Here is a 10,077-nt window from a genome sequence, read left to right on the forward strand (position 1 = left end):
ATCATACTGGCCAGTGCAAATGTGGCCTCCAGCTGCCAGAGCAGTACTTCACAGTCTCTCATGCAGCAGCAGTAGTGTCTGATCTCACTGCTCCTCAAATTCCTGGTCAGGGGAAGGTTAGAGGCCATGTCCATGAAGACCCTATACTGTGATAATGATGGTTCTGTTAACACTCAGAAACCATAGTGTTGCCTCCTGAGGGCTTATCATGTAAGTCACAGTTTCAGTTATGTTTTCAGATACATAAATGTATATAAAATTTTTATTTTTAAATCAAGTTTCATTTCAATATATTTTATGTCTTGATAATCCTAAATTTTTAACATAGCATTCTTTCTGTTGTTGAAATGTTCTTCCACTTGGTTGAGAAAATTTAAGGTAGAATAATTAGTAGCTAGTAGGTTTCACATGTATTCTAAAATAGAAATCACACTTAAGATGTGATTGTCAGAGAAGAGCTCATCTGTGACTTTAGAGGAGGAAAGCAGTGACAAAAATGTCAATGTGATAATTTGCAGGCTGCAAAGCACTAAGATATCACCTGTCTGGCATTGTACCTCCTTGCTGATATGGCTGAAGGGTCCTTGGCCAGAAGGGTCTGACATTTTACCCAACTGATAAGCTAACAAGTTAGCTTCCTAGTTTCATGGACTCTGGCAGAAGACACAAGACTCCAGGGGCAGAGACAAATGACTTTATTAGTCACCACATAGCAAGCAGCGTAAGCTTCAGTATATTGTAACAGTACCCCTTGCCCATAGAACAATACATCTGGGCTCACATGGATGCTTGTACACACAATGGGTTTCATTTCATGAGAGAAACCCTGAGTTTCCAAGGCTACAAGTAAACCTGCCCTTTGTAAGAGGAAGGCACTATTTCTACCTTTCAAGGCTTTTCATGACACATACATCCTAAAGATAATCTAAAACAAAAACAATCACACAAGATATGCAGAAAATGCAGAAAGGCATGGAAAATATTCCAACAGTTTTCATGAAAGAACAGGAAATTGTACACCCACGCCGACTTCTTCTCAACTGAAAATACCTTGTCTTTGCTACATTTTCTGAATATCCCAATGACCATATAGAATTATATTTTCATTAAGAAAAAAAAAATGGCTCTAACTTAATTCTAATATTTGCCTGAAGGAACATCTAGCATTTGCCAGACCAGTTTCTATTCATCCAAATGCTCTTAAACCAAAAATCACATTAGTCAAATGTTCAAATCAATCACAATGGTCTTTGCTAAGTTTCAAACTGATACAAAATCCAAATCCATCCGCCTCCTACAAAGTCTTGCATGGCCTGGCCCTTGCTGGTCTCTCTTGCTTCATTTTATGCTAACCTTTCTCCTGACCATGCTCCAGGACACTGGCTTGGATTCAGCTTTTCTCAACACCCTCCACATGCCAACATTTTTACACCTCAGTGACTGTACATATTGTTCCCTCTGTGGAGATTACCTCATACCCTCCTAATCCTCCCTGCATTCTGTTCACCCTCATCATAACATATATCACATTTGTACTGAGATATTTACTTTCTTGTCACCTATTTATGATGTGTTTCTTCACCAGAAGGCCTGCTCCATGACAGCAGGGACTGCATCCTATTAACTGATGCACCTAGAGTCTAAGGTGCTGCTGGTGCAACATGATGCTCACTAAAATGTACACAGTAATGAATAAGCCCAGCAAAAATGTCACATAATTAATTCTCACTTTGTGCCACATGGTTGTGACTCCCAGGGCCTGAATATCTAGGCACCTATAATGAGAAAATTAACTACTTCAAGTATTTCACCAAAGTCAGTAGCTTGAAATGCAAATACATAAAACCTAAGTTACATCAGTTCATTAGCAAAATACCAGAATATGTACTTCTTGCTCCTTGTAGAGGAGTGTGACTTTCTAATGGTTAATGCATGTCAACTTGACTGGGATACAATGTGCCCAGATATTTTGTTAAGCATTATCTGGCGAGTCTCTGACAGTGTTTCTAAATGAGATTAATATTTGTATCAGTAGACTGAGTAAATTGCCTTCCCCAATGAGAGTGGGCCTCATCTAATCCACTAAAGGTGTGAGTAAAATAAAAAGGTGGAGTAAAAGAGATTTTACTCTCTCTACTTGCCTTGGAGCAAGAAATTTAGTCTGCTCCTGCCTTCAGACTCACTAGGACTAGAACTATATCGTTGGCTTTCCTGGGTCTCCAGCTTGCTGACCACAGATATTGGGATTTCTCACCTCCATAACTGCATAAGTCAATTCCTATAATAAATCATGTACAGGATTAATTTCATATATATGAATATGAAATTTCATATATATTTATATATGTATTCGGTTTTTCTGGAGAATCCAGACTAATACAGACTCTTTATTAAGTTCAGAGCCCAACTGTTGCCATGATTTCTACTAATTCTCATCAAATCAACTTCTGAGTTGATGAGAATCAGGTTAGTAAATGAAATACTTACAAGTATTTTTGATTTAAAATGTTAATCTTTCTTACTTTTGATTCCCCAGTGACTTCTTGGAAAATAAATAATACACTAAATTAGTGGCATATATTTCTGTTCTTGGATCTCAAGCTTAACTGAAACATGAGTCTTGCTCTTTCAGAAAGTTGTCCATTAGACAAATATTGATTGCCATATGTTACCTGCCAGGAATACAAGATGACACAGTCCTGACCCCCATGAGGCTAGAAGTTCAGTGATGTGCAGGATTATAAACAGAATAATTGCTGTAGTAAACACCTTAGGGATGGTTCACATAGCAAACCAGTGACCTACACTGATATTGGCCACAGCTCCATTCTGAGCAGTGGCTGATAATGGGTAGAAGGAGTCTATTTAGTAGACTAGAGACAAGAGATGAGACATAACTCTTCTGAAAAGCTGAAGCAGCTTTCTAGTTCTTGATTCTACTTTCTCATGAGGTCAGTGTGTATCTCTTGGTGCTGACGTGTGTGAGTTATCCCAGTGTCTTGTCAATAACTTGGCTTTTGGTCTTAATGCAGCTTGAAATGGGTTTCTGTTAGTTATAGCTCAAATGAAACTTTATTGGAAGGGTTTGCTAAGTACCAAATTTAGTCTGATAATTAGAGAGATGGACTAGGAAGGAAGGTCTAAGGGTTAGGGAAGACCTAACAGACCTAGGTTCTATGGAGGAAAAGGCCTCCACCACTGGTAAAAATGCTCTCACCAGGAACATGCAGGGCTCCACCTCGACAGAGACAGGGCTTTAATTCACTAAACTAAAACTAAAACTCATATTGAAAATATTTGCCATTTTGATGTTGCCCTATACTTCAGGCCATCATTTATAATAGGTGCAAAATAGATTCTTTGGACAAAAATTAACCAGCACACTTAGTTTCAAAGAGAGTATAGTGCACACCCACAATACAGCAGCCATCTAAGAAATGTCTCTTAAAGGGCCCTCTCATTCGGACTGACTCACCTCAGGGCCCAGTTCAGAGGCAGCGGATCACTTCCAAACTGAAAATAAAGGAGGCCCACCTGCTTATATTAAAAACTTGACCTGAGGGTCAGGCATCTAATTTAACACACACATCTCTGTATGTTTATATATATTTGTTATTGGCAGGTTTTCAACTATGATGAATAAATGCATAAAGAAATTATGGTATATTTATATGGAATATAATACAGCCATAAAAATAATGAAATCTTTCCATTTGTAAAAAGAGGGATAGACCTTGAGGGCATAAAGCTGAGTGAAATAAGTCAGGGAAAGACAAATGCCATATAATCTCTCTTGCATGTAGAATCTAAAGCACAAAACAAAACAATCAAGCTCACAGATACAGAGAACAGATTGGTGGTTGCAAGGGGCAATGGGGAAGGATGGGAAAAACGAGTAAACTGTGTTTTTTGTTTTTTTGGGGTTTTTTTAGTTTCAATAAATTTACTAAAAAAATCCTTTAAAATGAAATGACTGTATCTATGAACTGGTTCAGATTCATTCATTTGGGTTACCCTAATAATCAGTAACAACTGTGGCACTGGGGTGGCTCAGTCAGTTAAATGTCTGACTCTTGATTTCAGTGCAGGTCATGATCTCACGGTTTGTGAGATCGAGCTCCAAGTTGGGCTCTGCACTGTAAGCTTGAGATGCTCTCTCCCTCTCTGTCTCCTCCCTGCTTGTGCTTGCTCACTCTCTGCTTCAAAACAAACAAACAAATAATACATACATACATACATAAAAAACAAGTAAACAAAGAAGCTCATAATAATTAGTAATGACTGTTAGAACCAGCAAAAAGTAATATCAGTGGAAAAATTACTTGTGTCCTTTTTGTACCTACATAAAACCAGAAGCCCTCATTTCTTTTCTTCCTCTCTTCCTCTAGTGCCCCACTCTTTTTTCTCTCTTGTTCATTCTATCAATATGAGGGGGGAAAAAGCCTATTTTACCTTGTTTAAAGTTCTGTAAACAATAAAGTTTTAGTGATATAAGATGCACATTAACTTTTATAGGAGTTTTTATATTTATAATAACTTACATATTACATTTAAGTAATCTAGAAATAGTCCTAGTGAAATTTCATTTTACTGTGGAATGCAAAAGCTGAGAGTGATCTCTGATGAGTCCCCATCACCAGAAATCAGCTGGTCCTCACTGAACTCCCAGAGAACACAGATCTGGCCCATCTACCAGATTCTTTAAACCTCTCCAGGGAATGAGATTCTAAAAGTTAATACTCCATTGAGTGAAAGAAATTATCTTTCTTTTCCTGGTAAGAAAAATTATCCTTTATCATTTCTTACAACTCCAAGGTCCCTGCTGAAATAAAAGTCTATTTTCTTTTGTTTGGTTCTGAGCCAAGTTAGAGAATACCTGGAGAATAACTTTCAATATGTATAGTAAAATAACTCCCTTCCAGGAACTTCACAAAGAGCATCAAAGAAAAGTGTTGTAATTCCCCCTAGATCCTATCCAGATGTTTAATTATAAAAACAAGATTTTAAAGACCAGGCCTGAGTATTGTTAAGATTATATGGCAATACATACATATTTCTTTCATTCCACCTTGGAATAGATAGGAGAAGGAATATTCACTGCATTAAAAGTAGAATGAGAGGATAAGAAACCTCATTCATTTTGGATAAGGGAAAAATTGCATTTAATAATTTAATCAGGAAAAATGAAGCACTCAACATTCATCACTAATAGTTACACAAGCAATCATCAGTCTTACTCTTACTGCTTCTTCTTTCTCACTTAAAGCTGTTATTTCAACTTGTCACATTTCCATAGCAACTAATACCTCAAATTTTATAGTCAAAACACTTGGAGTCATTTCTAACTATTCTAAATGCTCCAATATATTGTTAAAAACTCTTGGCTGCTCTTCCCAAAAAGCTAACTTCTCTCTCATATGATACAAAGAATCAGCATTACCCTTGACATAAATAAATCTCATCAAATGATCTAATTTTTCAAGACCAATCTTTTTTCTTAGTTGGGAGCGGGGGGTGACTCTGAGATAAGTCAAATAATGATACCTTCCCACTTCACCTGAGTGCTACACAAACTGAGAAATAAAACGAGGGGTAAGACAAGCAGAGACCAAAATACCACCCTCATTACCGTGAAAGGCCAAGAGGGCAAAGTTTAGTGCAGGAGCAAAATGGGCCGTAACTGAACCGCTCCCCATAGAAGCAGGTATCACTGCCTGTCGTGTCCGCAACAAGCTCTCAACAGGGAAGAAAGAGCTGGCGCAGAAGAAAGGGGGAAGATGTACTCCATGGGGAGGCTGGGTCTCAAAAAGGAAAGAAGAGCTGAACACACCTAGGCTATTGTTCCTAATTTACCAGGGATGACAGCCTTACCTGGTATTCAATGAGTAAACTGGCAGTGAAGTAAGGAGTTATGTTAATTTAACTCCTTCTATCTGGAAGGGAATACTAGAAAAGGGAATACTCGTTCTTCCTGCCCTACTCCTTCAACATCTCAAGAACTACCAAACACAATTCTTTTGTAACAAAGTGTCTTGTCAGTTTTCACCCATCTCTGGTAAGGGACAGGTAAGAACGCAGTAATCTTAAGAACTGTACCCCTTATTTTTCCTGATATTTTGCTGGCTAGAAAATTGTTTTTATCATTCTGTGCTTTATTTACTTAACATTCTTTAAAATTTTTTCTGAACTATTTAAAAATCAAAATTTTGCTTTATAACTAATCTGAAAACCAACAAAGATGCTGTAGTTAAGTATGTTAACTTAAGTCTCAATTTCCTCTTTGTAAAAGGGGGCTAATAACAGTACCTATCACACAGGTGTTGTTTTGAAGATTAAAACAAATTAGGCATGTGAAGTCCCATGTCTGGTACCTAAATAGCGCTCAACACCTATTAGAGATGGTGGTGTCGGTGGTGTCATGATTTCGCTCTTTCCATCATGCTTTAAGACTGACTTTGGGACTTTATGACATCTCTTCTTCTCCAAAGTTACTTCCTACAATCTCTTATCTGGCTATTTCATCAGCCCCCTCCTTGGATAAACCGAGTCCTCTCTTGCCCCTTCATAATGTCCTTCCATAGCAAACACAGTGATTTTTTAAAAAAATGTAGACCAGATCTTGTCACTCTCTTACTTGAAGCCCTCTAATGGCTTCTCATCATACTCAGAATAAAGTCCAAACTCATCAGGGCCTACAAGTTGGACTTGAGCTGGCCCTGTCCAGCTGTCTGACTTCACCTTCCATTATTTTCCTGCTGACTGTCTTTGCTTCAGCCTTGGCAGCCTTCTTTCTTTTCCTCTAATTCCTCAAGCTGATTCCTGTTCAGGGACCCTTAAAAGAAATTTAGGCCCCCAGGATGAATAAAATTCCTTCTTTTTCCAGGCTTCAGATTAAGTAACCAGTTTCTTATCAGGAAATAAAAAACTCAAAGCTCCAAAAACAAAAATTAAATCCTTTTTTTTTTCTTCTCTTAGCTACAGTAATCAAAAGCCTTCATTCATAACACACTCTGACCATTGGTTCATGCCTTGTTATTTGTTTTTCATAAAAATATACTAATTAAATTCACTACCTAAAATAAACCATAACCCACATCCAACTATGACCCCCCAAGCCCCCTCCCACCTCCCATCACTATTATAATCCTAAATACAGAACACAGAAGACCTGAACAGCACTATCAGCCACTTTGAGCTAATGAACATTTATAAAACAACATCAGCAGCAAATACTTTCTTTTCAAGGGTATATGGAAAATTCACCAAGAGTGACTATATTCTGGGCTATAAAGCAAACCACAACAAAAATTTTGTTAAAGTTCTTAGACCAAATGGAATTAAACTAGGAATGAACAACACAGATATCTGGAAAATCCCCATATATCTGGCAACTAAGAAACATAATTCTAAATAATCCATTGTTCAAAATTAGTAAATGCTTTGAATCAAATAAAAACTAGAATATAATATACCAAAATTCAAGGCATGCATCAAGCAGTGGTTAGATATTTAAACCATTAAATATACAGAAAAGAACAAAGCCTCAAATCAATGACCTAGGCTTTCACTTTGAAAAAACTGGAGAAATAAGAGCAAATTTAAATCCAAAGCAAGGCAAAAGAAAGTAAACAATACAGAAAAGACCAGAAATCAATGAAATTGAAAACAGAGAAACAGAAAATCAGTTAAAGCAAAAGGTGGTTCTTTGAACAGATAACAAGATTAAAAATCTTCCTGGCTGACCAAAAATAGAGCAGGAACACACAACTACCAGTATCAGGAATGGAAGATGAGACATCACTATGAACCTACAGATATTAAAAGGATTGTAAAGGAATATTACAAACAACTTTATGGCCATACATTAGACAACTTACACAAAAATGAACACTTTCCTTGAAAGGTACCCAAACAACCAAAACTCACTCAAGAAGAAATAAATAACCTGTATAGTATTACATTTCCTCATGAAAACCTCCCAACAACATACATTCTTATAACATTGTTATGTTAATGCGTAATAGAAAGTCTGAACAACTTTATGAAGCAATGATTAAAACTTAGATGAAATAGACAAACTCTTAGAAAACAGACTTACCAGATCTAAATCACAAGAAATAGCAGTTCTATGAATGGTTCTGTAATTATTCAAGCACTTTAGGCTGTACTTAATCTTCACACAAAGGAAACACCACATCCAGATGGCTTTGCAGGATGTTTTACCAAGCCTCCAGGTACAGATCATCCCAACTTTAGATGAACACTTCCTGTAAATATCAACTCAATTTGTAATTTCTTTTTGCTTTCTTTCAAGTGTTTTTGTGGAGCAGAGTTTCTTAACATGGTCAAATTAGCCATTCATTTCTTCTTATCCTGTTTAGAAACATCTTCCTTTCCCAATTTCACGAAGATATTCACCTTTGCTACCTATGAAGAAATTGAGTTTCATTGTTGACATGCAGGCCCTCAATCTGTCTGAGGCTGATTTTTGTTTTCAGCCTGACATGGGGATCTAATTTAATATGAGTAGTCAGTTTTTGTGCAACTCTACCAGTACTTCCTTTATACATTGATCTGACATCCAGTTCTGTTATTTAATAATATTCTATATTCATGAGCCTCTTGCCGGCCTCTCTATTCTATTCATTAGTCAGTTTATCTACTTCTGTATTAAAACTGCACTATCTTACTTAACTTCATAGAAATTTCTCATATCTGGAAGGGCCAGGTCTTCAGAAGTGTTCTGACTTTTGCCAGCTCTTAACTCTTCCAGCTTCAATCTCATAGTTCACTATGACCCTTTTCTTGCAATCATTCTGAACTTCCTTGCCCTTCCTCCATCACATTCACCAGACTAGATCCCACACCCAGTCCTATTAAAACCCAACTCTTAAACTGCTAAGTCACTATATTGAATGAATCTGAAGAAAAAACAAAAATGACTGATGTAACTTTCTAACTAGTTTCAAACAGGCCCTCAGAACTTCTCAACATTCCTATCTTGTCAATCTATCCTCCCACACTTCTAGATAAGGAGGCAAAATTCATATATTGAAATAGAATCCCCAGTGTGATGTTATCAGTAGATGGGGTGTTTGGGAGGTGATTAGTTCATAAGGGTGGAGTCTTCATGAATGGGACTAAGGCCCTTATAAAAGGACCCCAGTATGTCGATTACATCTCAATAAAACTGGAAAAAAAAAAAAACAACAGCCCCCCCCGCCCCAGAGAGCTACCTTGGCCCTTCTGCTATTTGAGGTTATAGTAAAATGAGATGAAGAAGTGAGCTCTCACTAGATGTCAAATCTTCCAGCACCTTGATCTTGGAATTCCCAATCTCCAGAACCACAAAAATAAATATCTGTTATTTATGAGTCACCCAGCCTATAGTATTTCACTACAGTAGCCTGAAATGACTAAGGCACTATCCCTCAGTATAAAAGGTATAATAAAAGTATTTACCTTTTAGTGTTCTTAGAATTAAGTAAGTTAATAAATATAAGTTACCTAAAACAGTATGTGGCACATAGTATTATTTAATACTAGGAGTGTTGTTCTAGATGATGATTTCAAACTCTATCCTCTCTCCTCTAATGTCTTTTCCCTACTCTTTCTCTGTACTGTTGGCGTGGCTGATTTCATTAAGGAACCATCGATCAAAAGAGAAGTTTCACATTTCCCCAACAACAAATCTTGCAATTTCCTTGTAGTTGTACCCCTTTAGTCTGCTTCTCTGTTACTATAGATAAATTGTTATTATTCCTAAGGCCAATTCATCCACTGGGAAACCCCTTTCCGTTCCCCAAGGACTTGTTCATGTAATTATCCCTTTTCTCTAAGGAACTATCCATTTTTTCTTCTCTACTGGAACAATCCCCTACAAAAATGTCCTACAATCTGCCATTGTAAACAAACTCATCCTGACTCCACATTGTCTTCCAGACAGAACCCCTTTTCTCTGCACATTATAGAAAAATGCCTTCCAAAAATATGTCAATAACTTGTCTACACTTTCTTTCCCATATTCTCTTGGCTTCAATCCAGAACAGGTTTACATCTTTGCAACTCCATAGGATC

The 10,077-nt window shown here is 37.1% G+C and overlaps 1 protein-coding gene across 1 annotated transcript in view; it reads right to left on the reverse strand.

Moving 5' to 3' along the window:
• Positions 1–8,425, reverse strand: part of ATP6AP1L (ATPase H+ transporting accessory protein 1 like) — a 34,716-nt gene extending 26,291 nt beyond the window's left edge. Inside the window, exon 1 of the mRNA XM_039241045.1 lies at positions 8,099–8,425. The gene's annotated coding sequence lies outside the window, so the exon portion shown is untranslated. The remainder of the gene's footprint in view (positions 1–8,098) is intronic.
• Positions 8,426–10,077: the final 1,652 nt, after the last annotated feature.

Source organism: Hyaena hyaena, unplaced genomic scaffold (assembly GCF_003009895.1).
Source record: "Hyaena hyaena isolate Hyena2069 unplaced genomic scaffold, ASM300989v1 scaffold_188, whole genome shotgun sequence".
NCBI classification, from domain to species: Eukaryota; Metazoa; Chordata; class Mammalia; order Carnivora; family Hyaenidae; genus Hyaena; species Hyaena hyaena.